This window comes from Bufo gargarizans, chromosome 7, assembly GCF_014858855.1.
Source record: "Bufo gargarizans isolate SCDJY-AF-19 chromosome 7, ASM1485885v1, whole genome shotgun sequence".
NCBI lineage: Eukaryota > Metazoa > Chordata > Amphibia > Anura > Bufonidae > Bufo > Bufo gargarizans.
The window spans coordinates 171,025,252-171,045,177 of NC_058086.1; the positions used below are offsets into that span (position 1 = coordinate 171,025,252).

A 19,926-nucleotide genomic window follows, 5' to 3' on the forward strand; every position below is an offset into this window, starting at 1 on the left:
ATGTCACAGTACAGAGATAATGCACACAGTGATGTCACAGTACAGGGATAATAAACACAGTGATGTCACAGTACAGGATAATACACATAGTGATGTCACAGTACTTGGATTATAAATTTAGGGATGTCACAGTACAGAGATAATAGACACAGTGATGTCACAGTACAGGGATAATAAACACAGTGATGTCGCAGTACAGAGATAATAAACACAGTGATGTCACAGTACAGAGATAATAGACACAGTGATGTCACAGTACAGGGATAATAAACACAGTGATGTCACAGTACGGAGATAATACACACAGTGATGTCACAGTACAGAGATAATACACACAGCTATGTCACAGTACAGGGATAATACACACAGTGATGTCACAGTACAGAGATAATAAACACAGTGATGTCACAGTACAGGGATAATAAACACAGTGATGTCACAGTACAGTGATAATTAACACAGTGATGTCACAGTACAGGGATAATAAACACAGTGATGTCACAGTACAGGGATAATACACACAGTAATGTCACAGTACAGGGATAATGCACACAGTGATGTCACAGTACAGGGATAATACACACAGTGATGTCACAGTACAGGGATAATGCACACAGTGATGTCACAGTACAGGATAATACACACAGTGATGTCACAGTACAGGGATAATACACACAGTGATGTCACAGTACAGGGATAATACACACAGTGATGTCACAGTACAGGGATAATACACACAGTGGTGTCACAGTACAGCGATAATAAACACAGTGATGTCACAGTACAGGGATAATACACACAGTGATGTCACAGTACAGGGATAATAAACACAGTGATGTCACAGTACAGGGATAATACACACAGTGATGTCACAGTACAGGGATAATACACACAGTGATGTCACAGCACAGAGATAATACACACAGTGATATCACAGTACAGGGATAATACACACAGTGATGTCACAGTACAGAGATAATACACACAGTGATGTCACAGTACAGGGATAATACACACAGTGATGTCACAGTACAGGGATAATACACACAGTGATGTCACAGTACAGGGATAATACACACAGTGATGTCACAGTACAGGGATAATAAACACAGTGATGTCACAGTACAGAGATAATAAACACAGTGATGTCACAGTACAGGGATAATACACACAGTGATGTCACAGTACAGGGATAATACACACAGTGATGTCACAGTACAGGGATAATACACACAGTGGTGTCACAGTACAGCGATAATAAACACAGTGATGTCACAGTACAGGCATAATACACACAGTGATGTCACAGTACAGGGATAATAAACACAGTGATGTCACAGTACAGGGATAATACACACAGTGATGTCACAGTACAGGATAATACACACAGTGATGTCACAGTACAGGGATAATACACACAGTGATGTCACAGTACAGGGATAATACACACAGTGATGTCACAGTACAGGGATAATAAACACAGTGATGTCACAGTACAGGGATAATACACACAGTGATGTCACAGTACAGGGATAATGCACACAGTGATGTCACAGTACAGGGATAATGCACACAGTGATGTCACAGTACAGGGATAATGCACACAGTGATGTCACAGTACAGGGATAATACACACAGTGATGTCATGTATCACCAGCAAAGAAAACCATGATATCACAGCACATATAAGTTAAGTCCCTCCTTCGGTCACCATTAATAACACACGTCTCAGTAGAATTTGGCCCCTATAGTAATTGCGTCCATGCACAGGTCGTGCGCGATATTGTAGCTCAGCCGCATTGACTTCCATGGAGCTGAGCTGCAATACCAGACACATCCCATGAACAAGTGTGGCGCTGTTATTGGTGGGAAGCTGCCATGTTTTTCTAATCCTGGACTTCCTTCCCATTGCAGCCCTGATGTGCGCTACAAGCGGAGCAGCAGAAGATGCCTCCTCTGCAGCGCGTCCTTCACCCAGGAGCACGATTGTAAAATCATTGCACCCGTTTGATGGCCGCACATCTTGCTGCTCAGGATGGCGGGCCCAGCGCAGCGCACATCATCTCACCGACCCGATATTATCTCCACAAGAGCTAATTATTGTCAGAACATCTGGAGAACATCATGGCAGCCTGGTCCCAGGAAAGAGTCACGAATCCCACATTATCCTATTAAGCTGCCCACACCTGGATGGCGGCGCGCCTAGGAGGACGCTTCACGGTGGCGGCGGGGGCGCTTGTATCGCGGGTCTATCTAACACGGCCCTTTTCTTCTCCAGCCTGTCTTGCATTCTCATCTCCTTGTCTCTCTTCTTCTTTATCCTTTCATCATGCCTCTATCCATTACCGCTCTCCCTCCTCCCGCTCTCCCTCTCTAAAGATTAAGGAGCCGTGCGTTTGCTTCTGCAGACGTTTCATGTTTTTCTTGGAAAAAATAAAAGTCTTGTGGTTTTGAGCTGCAAATTTATTGCAATTTGTGATGACGGCAGATTGTGCGGATGAATCCCCGGCAGAGCAGATCCCAAAGTTACGAGGCATGAGATGCTCCTGACTACAGAATGCACATTAGGCCCCCGGAATCCAGGGATGGACGTGAAACCTACACCCAGAATGCCCTCCAGAGACATCCACAGCATATGGAGGCAGCAGCAGCAGAATCTATATTTACACTATGCATTAAGCCTGTGGCGGACCCCAAAGCTACAGACGACAGCTAGGGCCAAAAAACACATTTCCCATCACATTGCGACTCCCAATGAGATGAACAGTTTTCTCAGTTTGTGGACGATTCAGGCATCTGGAGGAAGGTTGTGAAATGAGCTGCAGGGGTCCGACCCGTATGTTTAACTAGACTGTGGAGGAAGCCACCAAATTCTACCCACCAGTAGCAGTACCTAAGACTGATGACGTCATCGTGTAATGACATCATCAACAGGGGCGAGACTGCTATAAAGCTTCATGTAGTCAGAAGAGTTTAGCACTAGACGATGGAGGAAGCCATTATTACTGGTGTTGAGCGCGAATATTCAAATTTTATTGCGAATTTTATGATTTCAGATTTTTGCAATCAAGAAAATAAGGAGATCACGAATTCTCGAATATATGACGAATATTCGCCCAAATATTCACAAAATATCGCGAATTTGAATATTGCCCCTGCCGCCCATCACTGATTATTACTGGTTTACAAATCCTAGCAACCAATAAGTAGAAAGTAGAACAATTGAAACATTGTAACGACTGACTGTGGATGATGACATCATCATCATCATGTGATGACATAAGCAGGGGTGTGTCTATTATAAAGCTTTACTCAGAAGAGTTTAGCACTAGACCATGGGGGAAGCCATTATTACTGGTTTGCAAATCCTAGTGACCAATAAGCAGCAAGTAGAACAATTGAAACATTGTAACCACTGACTGTGGATGATGACATCATCATTTAATGACATCAGCTGTGAAAAAGAAAGAGAGTGGGTGCTCCATGTGTGATATCCTAGGGGGTATGGGAAGGCCAACAGTGATGACCCAACAGTAGGAATCAGCAAAGTTCTACCCCACGGCGGGGGAAGGACTAGGCTGCAGCGCTGGACGCAGGACACTGCAGGAGGCGTGAAGGAAACACTCTGCCAAAAGGTGCTCTGTACCAGAGGACTAGGCTGCCAAAAGGTGCGCTGTACCAGAGGACTAGGCTGCCAAAAGGTGTGCTGTACCAGAGGACTTTGGAGTAAGTAGCAATTTATTAAAAACAATTTTAAAAAAATACATAAAAAGCATGCTATGTGCTTCGGTGGCGGTCCTTCATCAGGCAGTCACGGAGGAAGCCATCACTACTGGTTTGCGGTATCCACCAACCAATCAGCATAAGTAAAAACAACTGAAACAACCAGTGACTATGGATGATAACATCATCACTTGATGACATCATCAGCTGCAGGGGTGTGTCTATTATTAGACTTTTGTCTTACTCTATAATTCTGATCACCACTTCTACAAATGATGACATCATTAATTCTTGCAGTGAGCCTCCTTCAGATATCTGAGTTAGGGGCTCATTCACACGACCGTGGTTTGGTTCCACTTCCGAGTCCGCATCCGTTGCTCCGTTCCGTGGCTCCACAAAAATTATAGATCATGTCCTATTCTTGTCCGTTTTGCGGACAAGAATAGGCATTTCTATAATGGGCTGCCTGTTCCTTTCTGCAAATTGCGGAAGGCACATGGGCGGCATCCGTGTTTTGCGGATGCGCAATTTGCGGACCATAAAACACAGCACGGTCGTGTGAATAAGCCCCAATTAGCATGATGTTATTTAGTATTGAGCCTCGACAGCTCCCAGAAATAGCCCTGCTGCTCTGACGCCCAGTAGGGGGCGCTATGAAGAACTGCAGCTGAAGCCCCAATGCCCTGACAACCTTCTATGTGATAGAAGGTTCCTGGACCCCAAGAAGTAGCAGGAACTGTTTGTGACTTTAACTGCAGCACTGCCCGGTGGACCTCACAGTCACGGAAGTCGAACATCTGCAACCCCGAGTACTATGTCCCTGTCATCCACCTGTCCCGCTCTTCATTGCAATGGAGCCCCCCTTCTTCCTTACAGCTGCCCACCCCCATGTTGGTTCATGTTGGGAATTTTGGAAACCACTAGGGGGCAGCAGAGATTGTAAAAAATAAATAAATCAATAAATCACTGCACTCCTATCAGCAGACTGCAGAACTCCATGAGGACCAATACTCTCATCCTACTGACCTCTACTACTCCCAACAAACCAGGCCAGTAGTGAGCCAATGCTATAATGAAGCACATGAAGCCTCGCAGCACAGAAGATATTAATTCAGCACAAAGAAGAAAGGTAAAGGCTTCCCGGCCAAGGAAGGAACAAATTCTGCTTCGCTGTGCGCATTATCTGCTGCGTCTGTGCAAAAACTGACACAATGGAGCCCCAGACAATGTAACCTGACTTACAATTAGAGAATACCGCCATCAGTAATGTGCTCAGATTTACACAATTTTGCCTGTTTGCTCCTAAATTTCCTTTCCCCTTTACAGTATATAGGATATCAGGTAGTAATGACCCCAAAGGCAACATGAAACTTCTGGACCCCAAAGGCAACATCTACAACAGGAGCCCCAACCTACCATGTACCATCTATAACCTTGGAGTCTTCCTATGGGTAGAGAAGCCTGAATAAGACTGCTACCTCTGCACCCCCTGTGCATGCCCCTGAATGACTCTAAGGCTAGTCCCACCTTAAAGTAGCAGGTCGTTTGGAAAATGCTACGTTTATCCTTTAAATTACTGGGCAATTTAATGGGACCTCTCCCTATCTACAAACTCCATAGCAGTTACAGAGGCTACCTATGGTTTATTGCACTTCCATTTGCTCTATTTTATGCCCATGGATTACAGGGAGTTGCCCTTTAAAGTGGTTCTCCCACCATTACATATAATAATATATATAACGCCCCCTGGTGTTCAGTTACTTGCACAGTATGGCTCCACCTGGTGTTCAGTTACTTACATAGCACAGCGCCACCTGGTGTTTATATATTTACATAGTATGGTGCCAGCTGGTGTTCAGTTACGTACATAGTATGGTGCCACCTGGTGTTCAGTTACTTACATAGTATGGTGCCACCTGGTGTTCAGTTACTTACATAGTATGGCGCCACCTGGTGTTCAGTTACTTACATAGTATGGCGCCACCTAGTGTTCAGTTACCTACATAGTACAGCGCCACCTGTTTTTTATATATTTACATAGTATGGCGCCACTTGGTGTTCAGTTACTTACATAGTATTGCTCCCCCTGGTGTTCAGTTACTTACATAGTATGGCTCCCCCTGGTGTTCAGTTACTTACATAGTATGGCTCCACCTGGTGTTTATATATTTACATAGTATGGCTCCCCCTGGTGTTTAGTCACTTACATAGTATGGCTCCTCCTGGTGTTTATATATTTACATAGTATGGCTCCACCTGGTGTTCATTTGCTTACATATTATGGCTCCACCTGGTGTTCAGTTACTTACATAGTATGGCGCCCCCTGGTGTTCAGTTACTTACATAGTATGGCTCCCCCTGATGTTCACAGTGCACAGCAATGTGCAGGTCCACCTTATGAGTTGAGTACTGGTGGTCACACATGCTCAGTCACGGTCTCTGCACAGTGATCCTCTGTTCCCTGCAGGGCAGCCAATAGAAATAGTTTACTGCTTGTCAGGAGAGGAGCTGAGCCTCAGCAATAGCATAAAGGTATAGCTGGGAAAATCCCCCTCCTGCTGAGGCAGTGAGAGGGCACTATACTGTCAGCTGCCAGAGGGGGAAGGAGACCGATTCTGTCCAGAACAGGTATTTTTTGTGACAAACACCGTGACGTCTTTTTTTTTTGCTCCCATCATGCAGAATAGGGCGGTCCAGGGCAGCGCAGTGCCACTTCTACTCAGCGGCTGCGCCAATGTCCCCAGGCGTGCTCCTCGCTGGTGCCCTTGATTACTGGGCAGCTCCACGAGGCAGCATGTTGGCAGATCTTGCATCGGACGAACGGGTGTGAACCTTGCACGCTCTCCTCTCCTGCAGAGTGACATCGCAATTCCCTGAATCCTCCGGTCGCCATCTCCGGGGAAGCAACGCTGTTAAACCTGCTAACAGGCCCCGAGCCCATGGGAAAATGAGGCTTGTTAAACGGTCGGCATGGAGAGGACATAATCCACACATGCGGCTGACACTTTCGGAGATCGGCAATTGGTCGCTTTTGCCAATGACGAAAGTCAGGTTGGGAGGGGAAGCGGTGTCCATTTTGACGGTATCCCGCTGTCTCTCTTCCATCAGGAATCCACAGCATTTATCGGGGAGGCTCCTTGGGGACGATTGTCTGCCATTATCCTGTTAGGGTAGCGTTACCTCCGCGGTTTATTGCGTTATTGGCTTGTAATGGAGCGGAGGAGGGGCACACTCGCCGCGCTCTTGTTAGGCATTTGTGACTGGTTTCATTACCTTGTTACCTTGTATCGGATCAGTCCCCTGTTAGCTTGTAATGGAACGGGGAGGACTGTATCCGGCACTTTCTACACCGCGGCCTGGGTCGGATAATGACATTACCCGGGGGGAGCGACACGCAGGAGCGGCTTCCATTTCACCTGCAAATCCCCGGCCCGGACGTACGGTGGGGAAGACGGAATAATAAATGATCCTGGAGAAATGCCTGGTCCTGGCCCGTCGAATCCTCCTGCTGCCTCCTCTCATGTCTCGGCTCCAGACCACCAAACTGTGGACGGACATGCGGAGGGATTGTCCGGAAATTACACAATGTAACGGAGCGGACGGATCACTACCCCCACCATTGTATATAAATCCCCTGTGCGATGCAGCGTGTCACAAACCTGAACATTATAGGCAGCTCCACCTTATTATTGCAGAGATGGAGTAATAACAGGGCAGGATGAAGAGGGGCTGCGGGGGGCACAGGGGGCGTGGAGGGAGTGAGTGGGCTACGTTTAATGTGATGCATGAGGGTGACACATTGTAATGAGCGTGTAGAAGAGGCTGTGGGTGTACGGGATCCAGGGTATCACATAGTGCTGGGGCCCTGGCTTTAAATCCCACCAGGAGCCCCCAGTTATAGTGGGGTGCACAGATTCTAGCTATAGTGGGGTGCACTGATTCCAGTTATAGTGGGGTGCACAGATTCCAGTTATAGTGGGGTGCACAGATTCCAGTTATAGTGGGGTGCACAGATTCCAGTTATAGTGGGGTGCACTGATTCCAGATATAGTGGGGTGCACTGATTCCAGTTATAGTGGGGTGCACTGATTCCAGTTATAGTGGGGTGCACTGATTCCAGTTATAGTGGGGTGCACCGATTCCAGTTATAGTGGGGTGCACCGATTCCAGTTATAGTGGGGTGCACCGATTCCAGTTATAGTGGGGTGCACCGATTCCAGATATAGTGGGGTGCACCGATTCCAGTTATAGTGGGGTGCACCGATTCCAGTTATAGTGGGGTGCACCGATTCCAGATATAGTGGGGTGCATAGATTCCAGTTATAGTGGGGTGCACCGATTCCAGTTATAGTGGGGTGCACAGATTCCAGTTATAGTGGGGTGCACCGATTCCAGTTATAGTGGGGTGCACCGATTCCAGCTATAGTGGGTGCACTGATTCCAGCTATATTGGGGTGAACTGATTCCAGATATAGTGGGGTGCACTGATTCCAGATATAGTGGGGTGCACTGATTCCAGATATAGTGGGTGCACTGATTCCAGCTATAGTGGGTGCACTGATTCCAGCTATACTGGGGGTGCACTGATTCCAGTTATAGTGGGGTGCACCGATTCCAGTTATAGTGGGGTGCACAGATTCCAGTTATAGTGGGGTGCACTGATTCCAGCTATAGTGGGGTGCACTGATTCCAGCTATAGTGGGGTGCACAGATGCCAGTTATAGTGGTGTGGACTGATTCCAGCTATAGTGGGGTGCACAGATGCCAGTTATACTGTGGGTGCACAGATTCCAGCTATAGAGGGGTGCACAGATGCCAGTTATAGTGGTGTGGACTGATTCCAGTTATACTGGGGGTGCACAGATGTCAGTTATACTGGGGGTGCACAGATGACAGCTATAGTGGGGTGCACAGATTCCAGCTATAGTGGGGTGCACTGATTCCAGCTATACTGGGGGTGCACAGATGCCAGTTATAGTGGGGTGCACTGATTCCAGTTATAGTGGGGTGCACAGATGTCAGTTATACTGGGGGTGCACAGATGACAGCTATAGTGGGGTGCACTGATTCCAGCTATACTGGGGGTGCCCAGATTCCAGCTATAGTGGGGTGCACTGATTCCAGCTATACTGGGGGTGCACAGATTCCAGTTATAGTGGGGTGCACAGATGCCAGTTATAGTGGGGTGCACAGATTCCAGATATACTGGGGGTGCACAGATGCCAGCTATAGTGGGGTGCACTGATTTCAGATATACTGAGGGTGCACAGATGCCAGTTAAAGTGGGGTGCACAGATTCCAGCTATAGTGGGGTGCACTGATTCCAGATATACTGGGGGTGCACAGATGCCAGCTATAGTGGGGTGCACTGATTTCAGATATACTGGGGGTGCACAGATGCCAGTTATAGTGGGATGCATAGATGCCAGTTATAGTGGGGTGCACAGATGCCAGTTATACTGGGGGTGCACAGATGCCAGTTATACTGGGGGTGCACAGATGTCAGTTATACTGGGGGTGCACTGATTCCAGTTATAGTGGGGTGCACTGATTCCAGCTATACTGGGGGTGCACTGATTTCAGATATACTGGGGGTGCACAGATGCCAGTTATAGTGGGGTGCACAGATGCCAGTTATAGTGGGGTGCACAGATGCCAGTTATACTGGGGGTGCACAGATGCCAGTTATACTGGGGGTGCACATATTCCAGTTATAGTGGGGTGCACTGATTCCAGATATACTGGGGGTGCACAGATGCCAGCTATAGTGGGGTGCACTGATTTCAGATATACTGGGGGTGCACAGATGCCAGTTATAGTGGGGTGCACAGATGCCAGTTATAGTGGGGTGCACAGATGCCAGTTATACTGGGGGTGCACAGATGCCAGTTATAGTGGGGTGCACAGATGCCAGCTATAGTGGGGTGCACTGATTCCAGATATACTGGGGGTGCACAGATGCCAGCTATAGTGGGGTGCACTGATTTCAGATATACTGGGGGTGCACTGATTCCAGCTATAGTGGGGTGCACTGATTCCAGCTATAGTGGGGTGCACAGATGCCAGTTATAGTGGGGTGCACAGATGCCAGATATACTGGGGGTGCACAGATGCCAGCTATAGTGGGGTGCACTGATTTCAGATATACTGGGGGTGCACAGATGCCAGTTATAGTGGGTGCACAGATGCCAGTTATAGTGGGGTGCACAGATGCCAGTTATACTGGGGGTGCACAGATGCCAGTTATACTGGGGGTGCACAGATGCCAGTTATAGTGGGGTGCACAGATTCCAGCTATAGTGGGGGTGCACAGATGCCAGCTATAGTGGGGTGCACTGATTTCAGATATACTGGGGGTGCACAGATGCGAGTTATAGTGGGGTGCACAGATGCCAGTTATAGTGGGGTGCACAGATGCCAGTTATACTGGGGGTGCACAGATGCCAGTTATACTGGGGGTGCACAGATGCCAGTTATAGTGGGGTGCACTGATTCCAGCTATAGTGGGGTGCACTGATTCCAGCTATAGTGGGGTGCACTGATTCCAGCTATAGTGGGGTGCACTGATTCCAGCTATACTGGGGGTGCACAGATGCCAGTTATAGTGGGGTTCACTGATTCCAGCTATAGTGGGGTGCACTGATTCCAGCTATACTGGGGGTGCACAGATGCCAGTTATAGTGGGGTTCACTGATTCCAGCTATAGTGGGGTGCACAGATTTAGTCATAAAGATCCACTGAAGCCCAGCCAGTAAAATGTGGCCTTTTTCTATGCGGCACTGGGGTAATTACTGGTGGATACTGGGGCGCAAGGTTCACCCCCAGACCGGGCCAGTCGGTCGCAGCAAGAGCAACAAAATGCCAATCAGCTGCAATAAAAGTCGATGCAAAACTCTTCGCATCACAAGCGGCGCAGGCACCGCTGAATCAATCAATGTCTGCTCGACCAAATTGTGTCCCAGTCTACCATGGATGTGAGCAGGACCCCATCACCTCCATCCTGCCCACAGGCCCAGGTGAGGACCCTGTCACCGTCTGTGACATCTACAGCACAGGATCCGCACATTACAGAACATGGACATGTGGGCAGCGCTAGATCACCCCAGAGACTAGAGTGCTAGCTCTGCGGTCTATACTATATGACATTCAATGCATGTCGATTTGTCTGTATACCGGAGACCCCCATAAAGCATCTTGTGGAACGGTGCCAGGAGGCTCAGGCAGACAGACTGCAGATTCTGCTGTAGACCTCATTACAAGCATCCTCACATGTATATGAGCAGCTCATTAACTGTATGGATACAGCAAACATCAAAGTGCATCTTCTTGTAAAGCATACAATAACCAAACCCATGACTCGACCACACCCCCATAATACACACCCTACCAAGGCTGTGCACCCCCAACACTGCAAAATTCACCTCTGCTATAGATGATATAACCTGAGGTGGTGAGGCATTGATAGAGGAACCCAAGGTATAGAGACCAGGAAAACACCCAACATCCACCCTGCACCCCCCCTATGGTTCTGTTCACTGACATGTGGACTGGAAGCAAAAAACATGACACGACTGGATGCACACATAGAGAGTCACACACACACACGCATCCCCTTTATCACCCCCCCACACACATATGTACACACTGTCAATGGACTTATCACATAGGCACACTCATCCCGCCAACATACAACTACATGCAACCTGCAAATAGCAAAATGCAACTTCAGGACACAAAAGCACATTGTGAGGGCTAAACACCCACTTGTCTGTCGGTGGTCTAACCCTGGGGGCTATAGGATAATAAACCACAAACCCCCTCTCAGTGGGTAATGTGCTGCAGACAACATACAGCAAAGTATTACATGCATCTATAAATATAGGAGGAAAGGGTGGGTGGAGATCATACCCAGACCCCCATAAAGCAACTATATAATCCATTGCAATGACTCCATAAACAACCTGACATCTAGCAACACACAATGTATATATATGAATATATATATATATATATATATATATATATACATACATACATACTGCAAAGTCCTATATACAACCCCTAGAGAGCACTGGCTGCATCCATGAAGACCCCCTGCACAGGTGAGGGGACACAGGGTCTACCTGCACAGCATCTTGGCAGAGGAGCAGGCAATGCTTTACACGCTCTCCTGTTCAGAGCTCTGACAGAGACAATACATTTACTTCTGTGTCCCAGTTTTGTCCCTTTGTAATTATAATCCTATTTGCTCTCACAGTCCAGAATCTCTGCAAGTACACAGCACACACAGCCTCCAGCTGCACCAACCCCGAAGTGCTGGACACAGGGTGGATACAACGTATAGAGCAGGGTATATATATGTGACACCTTGGGGCAATGTACAGAATAGACCATACAAACTATAAATGACAACTTGATACAATGTATACATAATGCCCTCAATCTATGAGTAATAGCTTCACGGAAACTATGTATAGGGGCTGAGCGCAATGTCAATGGATATCATGTATACAACATAATATATGTGGCAGGTTGGTACGCTTCATACCTTAATATAGTGTATAATATTTGAATAACAAATATACATCACACCTGAATACACCGTATACATCAGATGAAATGAAAACTGCACACCTGTACATATCATATAGGGACGTGATACAATGTATTCATCCTAAATAGCTACATAGACAGCATGCACCTGGCTAGAATACATAGTCCTGCCTTGATATGTTGTGTAAATAACACCTGGATACAATGTATACAGTCTGTATGAATAACATATTTAACAATGTATACATTCTACCTGGAGCAGCTCCACGGATACTAGATATAAATCCTACCTTGACACAATGCACACGTCCTGCCTGGATACACAAGTGACACCTGGGTACAATGTCTCCTACTGGCTCCCTATAGCACTAGAATGACAATAGAAACAAAGTCTCCATCCTCTATACAAAGAAGTGGTGAGTGGATAATCCCAGCCGTCGCCCCTGGACAGATCCCACCACGTACATACACTGTGTCAGGCTCCATCCACTGTATCCAGAATCCAGCTGGTCACATCCCATCCGCCCTGGTCACAGGGAGCTGCTGGTCTGGTCCCTGAGATGCTCTGAGCTTCTCTCCACCAAGCAAACCCCCCCAGGACTCACATAATTAGTACAGAAACCCAGGAGGAGAAGAGCAGAGATCTACAGCTGTGACAGAGGAGGAGAGCGATGGAGAGAAGAGGAGAGGAGGGAGGGCGAAGGGAGAGAAAGGCAGAACAGAGGAGGAGAAGAAGAAAGGGGTGTAAGGAGGGGGGCACAGAGGAGGAGACACACAGAAGAATTATAATGAAAAGGATTGAGGCTGAACACACAGGAGCCCGACACACAGAATAAAACATGATACCGAGCTGCAGGTGACAGGTATATATCCAGGCGAGGGTGGGGGGCACTAATTATTACCAGAAAGCAAGCATCTAGACAGGTGCACAGACAATGGGGGTGCCTAGGTATAATGAGGAGGGGGCACCCCTGAGGTTAGGTCTAATCAAAGCCCAATGCACAGGGAGGCATCACCAAGTCAATAAGCAGCTGTCAGATGGCATTGATTTATAGGAGGGGGTATATAAGATAGAGCCATGGCCGGGCATGTCACAATATCAGAATGTATATGCTGTGCCTGGAAACACTGGCTGATATACAATGGACACACCAAGGGCTAGGCCAGGGGGTGGCATTGGGTCCTTGATCGGACATGGGCACGTATGTGCCTCCTCTGCCCAAGGAGGGGGGGGGGGGTCCCCATGGTCTGCCCGTTATACCTCTGCTCCCAGGGCTCAGCTAACAACAACCAGTAATGGTGACAGATTTTAGATTTTCTAATCTAAGTAATACATTTCCTCCAGTTAGGAACGATTCTCATATTGATTATCTCTCCTGCGGATTTTAGAAATGTGCAGCCACTGTATCATGGAGCCATAAAGGGTTAATCAGTTATAAAGTCCTCAAATGTCACATTAAAGGGGATGCACAGAAAAACATGGCTAACCCCCCCCATCCCCAAAACAGCAGCACACATGCCCATGGGTTCTGTCAGGTACGGAAACTGAGCCCCACTGACGTAAAAGGGAAGAGCTATAGTACCCCACAAAACCTGGGGATAGATTATGGAAGAAAGTCCCATGTTTTTCCAATCAAGGCCAAGCGCTAAGTTAGGCCTCATGCACGCGGCCGTTGTTTTGGTTTCTGCATCCGAGTCGCAGTTTTGGCGGCTCGGATGCGGACCCATTCCCTTCAATGGGGCCGCAAAAGATGCGGACAGCACTCCGTGTGTCGCTCCGTTCCGTGGCCCCGCAAAAAATATATAACCTGTTCTATTCTTGTCCGCGCTTTGCGGACAAGAATAGACAGTTATATTAAAGGCTGCCCGTGCCGTCCCGCAAATTGCGGAATGCACACGGACGCCACCCGTGTTTTGCGAATCTGTGGTTTCCGGACGGCAAAAAACGGAATGGTCGTGTGGATGAGGTCTTAAAGTGATGTGTGACGAGACAGATTTATCAAAGGAGGAACATGCAGTCATAAAGGTGTCACAGCATGTGGCAATAATCACTGGCTAGAATGATGCCAAAAAAGTGATCATTAGTGTATCTATTAACTACAGAGTCAGTCCTAATTAGGCCTCTTTCACACGACCGTATGGCTTTTTAAGTGTTTTGCAGTCCGTTTTTCACGGATCCGTTTTTAAGTTTTTTGTTTCCGATTCTGTTCCATTTTTAAGTATGGCATATACAGTATACAGTAATTGCATAGAAAAAATTGGGCTGGACACAAAATTTTCAATAGTTGGTTCCGCAAAAACGGAATGGATACGGAAGACATACGGATGCATTTTCGTATGTGTTCCGTTTATTTTGCAGACCCATTGACTTAAATGGAACCACGGAACGTGATTTGCGGGCAATTATTAGGACATTGTTCTATCTTTCAACGGAAAAACAGAAACACGGACACGGAATGCATACGGAATACATTCAATTTTTTTGGCAGAACCATTGAAATGAATGGTTGCGTATATGGACCGTATATGGATTGTATACGGAACAAAAAAAACGGCACGTATACGGAACTGTGGCGAAACCAACCTCGCCACTGGGTTTTGGAGAGAGCTGTTTAAAAGCCTCTTGCCTCAGGATTATGGCCCATAGTAACTGTAAAGGAGAAGACAGACCGGCCGCACAGCTTAAATCTGTCTGTAGAATTGTATTTTATGTTATTATGCGTTCGGTTAAATTGTATGTTATGTGAGGGCACCCAGATAGCTAATATTATTGTATTTGTGTATTCTGAGTGCCATTCACCTAATGATATGCACTCAGACTTGAGCTATCTGGGGATATGTTAAATGTCTGTGTTTGCTGTGGGGGTGTGCCATTGTGTGTTTGGGTGGTGATTCCTGTCCTGTTGTCTCCACATGTGTATTGGCGATCTCCCCTTTGTCCTGAGAGATAATTGGATTGTCTTCGGTCGTCTCCGGGAAAGAGGGGAGGAAACCATGATGCATTGTGGGGATATGTTGTATCTGTTCTGTATTTGCAAAACTGTAATAAAAACCAGGCTGGGTGTGCCAGCAGATCAGATCACTGCTTGACCCTCAACACGGAGCCTTGTCTCGTTATTGGGGGATTCCCTGTATGCTGTTGGAGACTGATTGCCAGGAGTGTAAGCTGACGGATACGCTTTTCCTGTTCGTCTGACTGACAGCTACTTGTGAGGTTCCAGTTTGGAGTGCTATTTGGTATCCAGTTCGGGAGGTTGGTGTTCTGCAGTAGCTGTGCCTGTCTCTCGGAAAGGGGCATATCGCCTAAACGGACTTTAACCCCTTGTCTGCTGAAACGGTGCCGTTACATTGGTGGCAAGCAGCGGGATCGTTCCTACAGCCAGAAGGACAGCTACAGGAGACACCATTTCTGTGGATTCTACAATTTAAGGGCAACGCATGTCTCAGTACAGTGACCCTAAAAGCACCAGGATGGAACCAGCAGTGGAGTACAGATACTCGGTGGAGGAATTTGACCGTATGATGTGGTTGCGGCTGAACTTCTTCGGACCCAATCCAGGTGAGAAATACGTGAAGTTCGTGAGGAATCTAGTGTCTACGACCCTACTATACCGGGCAGAAGGTGACGGTCAGCTGCCACGTTGGGTGGACCTCCATCGGAAGTTACGGTTGCGGGACAGTGGGAGCCCAGTCTCCATTCCCCAGCGGCAGTGTGAAGTGCAGGGAGGGGAGAGCAGCGGCCTCCCTCCCCAGCGGCAGGCTGAGTTACAGGGGGCAGAGGTAGTTGTTCCTGCCCCCCAGCAGCAGAGTGATATGCCGGGAAGGCAGTGTGAAATGCAGGGAGAGGAGAGCAGCGGCCTCCCTCCCCAGCGGCAGGCTGAGTTACAGGGGGCAGAGGTAGTTGTTCCTGCCCCCCAGCAGCAGAGTGATGTGCCGGGAAGGCAGTGTGAAGTGCAGGGAGGGGAGAGCAGCGGCCTCCCTCCCCAGCGGCAGGCTGAGTTACAGGGGGCAGAGGTAGTTGTTCCTGCCCCCCAGCAGCAGAGTGATATGCCGGGAAGGCAGTGTGAAGTGCAGGGAGGGGAGAGCAGCGGCCTCCCTCCCCAGCGGCAGGCTGAGTTACAGGGGGCAGAGGTAGTTGTTCCTGCCCCCCAGCAGCAGCATGATTTTTTGGGAATTGGGAGCCGAGTCTCCATTCCCCAGCGGCAGGCGGAGTTACAGGGGGCAGAGACAGTCGGTCCTGTCCCCCAGCGGCAGAGTGTCCTACAGGGAATAGAGAGCCCAGTCTCCTTTCCCCAGCAGCAGGACACTGTATTGGGAGCGGAGGCGGTCGGTCACTCTCCCCAGCGGCTGGAAGTATGTATGGGAGAGGAGCTCGCTACCCCCTCTCCCCAGCGGCAGCTTAACGCACCAGGGGGAGACAGTAAGCCCCACAACAGTGCAGATGGGACCGTGGTCTCTGCACTTACAGCACAGGGGGTAGAGACAGTCGGTCTCCCCCTCCAACAACCAGGCTCCAACCAGGCTTCTTCCGTGGTAGCGCTGGCACCAGGGCTGAGTACCGCTGATCCCTGCCCACAAAGCAACCTCCACTCCAAACCAGGGAGCAACACAGAGACCGGGAGTACCAGCTTCCAACATAACTTTGGTGGATTCACTGGACAGAGACATGCTACGAAATTCAGCAGGTCCAGTATTTTGTTGTGGGTGGCCTGCCAGACTAACTCAGGTACCGACCGGCGTGAGGTCAGGTATCTGGTTAGTCTTCCCTGGGGGGGGGGAGATGTGTGGCGAAACCAACCTCGCCACTGGGTTTTGGAGAGGACTGTTTAAAAGCCTCTTGCCTCAGGATTATGGCCCATAGTAACTGTAAAGGAGAAGACAGACCGGCCGCACAGCTTAAATCTGTCTGTAGAATTGTATTTTATGTTATTATGCGTTCGGTTAAATTGTATGTTATGTGAGGGCACCCAGATAGCTAATATCATTGTATTCGTGTATTCTGAGTGCCATTCACCTAATGATATGCACTCAGACTTGAGCTATCTGGGGATATGTTAAATGTCTGTGTTTGCTGTGGGGGTGTGCCATTGTGTGTTTGGGTGGTGATTCCTGTCCTGTTGTCTCCACATGTGTATTGGCGATCTCCCCTTTGTCCTGAGAGATAATTGGATTGTCTTTGGTCGTCTCCGGGACAGAGGGGAGGAAACCATGATGCATTGTGGGGATGTGTAGTATTTGCAAAACTGTAATAAAAACCAGGCTGGGTGTGCCAGCAGATCAGATCACTGCTTGACCCTCAACACGGAGCCTTGTCTCGTTATTGGGGGATTCCCTGTATGCTGTTGGAGACTGATTGCCAGGAGTGTAAGCTGACGGATACGCTTTTCCTGTTCGTCTGACTGACAGCTACTTGTGAGGTTCCAGTTTGGAGTGCTATTTTGTATCCAGTTCGGGAGGTTGGTGTTCTGCAGTAGCTGTGCCTGTCTCTCGGAAAGGGGCATATCGCCTAAACGGGCTTTAACCCCTTGTCTGCTGAAACGGTGCCGTTACAGGAACTAAAAAAAAAAAAGGTAGTGTGAACGAGCCCTTAATCTGTGAAACCGTAGAAGATTTTTTCCAAGACTTCAGCTCTACATGGATTGTTTAAAACAGTCTCAGAAAGGCTCCCGGTTTATGTGATTCAAGGGAATTATGATATAAAACAATAGTATGTTACCAGCTGTAGATTACTGATACAAAAACCTCCAGATCCCAAAAGAGTTATCAAACATCAGAACATTTATTGTCAATCAGTAAAAAAGAGCTTAAACTATTCAGATGTCACTAAAACCTAATATCAGGGAGAAAAAAAACATTACACAGAAGACAAGTCAGACAACAAAATATATAAAATATAGAATGAATCACTGTGTTATTCCCAAATGCTACAAACCACAAAACATGGTGGAAAATAAAACACAAGACTATATATAACCACTATAATACTGCTCCCATGTACAAGAATATAACCACTATAATACTGCTCCCATGTACAAGAATATAACCACTATAATACTGCTCCCATGTACAAGAATATAACTACTATAATACTGCTCCTATGTACAAGAATATAACTACTATAATACTGCTCCTATGTACAAGAATATAACTACTATAATACTGCCTCCTATGTACAAGAATATAACTACTATAATACTGCTCCTATGTACAAGAATATAACTACTATAATACTGCCTCCTATGTACAAGAATATAACTACTATAATACTGCCTCCTATGTACAAGAATATAACTACTATAATACTGCCCCCTATGTACAAGAATATAACTACTATAATACTGCTCCTATGTACAAGAATATAACCACTATAATACTGCTCCCATGTACAAGAATATAACTACTATAATACTGCTCCTATGTACAAGAATATAACTACTATAATACTGCCTCCTATGTACAATAATATAACTACTATAATACTGCTTCTATGTACAAGAATATTACTACTATAATACTGCTCCTATGTACAAGAATATAACTACTATAATACTGCCACCTATGTACAAGAATATAACTACTATAATACTGCTCCTATGTACAAGAATATAACTACTATAATACTGCTCCTATGTACAAGAATATAACTACTATAATACTGCTCCTATGTGCAGGAATATAACTGCTATAATACTGCTCCTATGTGCAGGAATATAACTGCTATAATACTGCTCCTATGTACAAGAATATAACTACTATAATACTGCCTCCTCTGTACAAGAATATAACTACCATAATACTGCTCCTATGTACAAGTATATAACTACTATAATACTGCTCCTATGTACAAGAATATAACTACCATAATACTGCTCCTATGTACAAGAATATAACTACTATAATACTGCCACCTATGTACAAGAATATAACTACTATAATACTGCTCCTATGTACAAGAATATAACTACTATAATACTGCCTCCTATGTACAGGAATATAACTACTATAATACTGCTCCTATGTACAAGAATATAACTACTATAATACTGCTCCTATGTACAAGAATATAACTACTATAATACTGCTCCTATGTACAAGAATATAACTACTATAATACTGCTCCTATGTACAGGAATATAACTACTATAATACTGCTCCTATGTACAAGAATATAACTACTATAATATTGTTCCTATGTACAAGAATATAACTGCTATAATACTGCCTCCTATGTACAAGAATATAACTACTATAATACTACATCCTATGTACAAGAATATAACTACTATACCTCCTGATTGTTCCTTCCCCTTCTTTCCTTTTTACCTTTTTATTTAATGTTTCTTACTCACTAAGGCAAGATTGCTTGTATTGTCTACATATGACGTGTATGCTTAATGATCGTATGGAAATTTGTTATCACCATTGTACTGTCATGTGTGGGTCTCGACCCTGATCTTTTGCTTTCTTTCAATAAAAAGAAATATGGTTAAGAAAATAACTACTATAATACTGCCTCCTATGTACAAGAATATAACTACTATAATACTGCTCCTATGCACAAGAATATAACTACTATAATACTGCTCCTATGTACAAGAATATAACTACTATAATACTGCTCCTATGTACAAGAATATAACTACTATAATA

The 19,926-nt window shown here is 46.4% G+C and overlaps 1 protein-coding gene across 4 annotated transcripts in view; it reads right to left on the bottom strand.

The window, feature by feature from the left end:
- Nucleotides 1–19,926, bottom strand: part of CNTN4 (contactin 4) — a 184,498-nt gene that overhangs the window by 68,314 nt on the left and 96,258 nt on the right. Inside the window, exon 1 of one of the 4 annotated variants that reach the window (XM_044300928.1) lies at nt 12,746–12,871. The exons of 1 other annotated variant lie outside the window; for it this stretch is intronic. The gene's annotated coding sequence lies outside the window, so the exon portion shown is untranslated. Of the gene's footprint in view, nt 1–6,066; nt 6,091–12,566; nt 12,594–12,745; nt 12,872–19,926 lie in introns of those variants that run through there. 2 more of the 4 variants (XM_044300929.1, XM_044300931.1) reach the window with 2 other exon arrangements.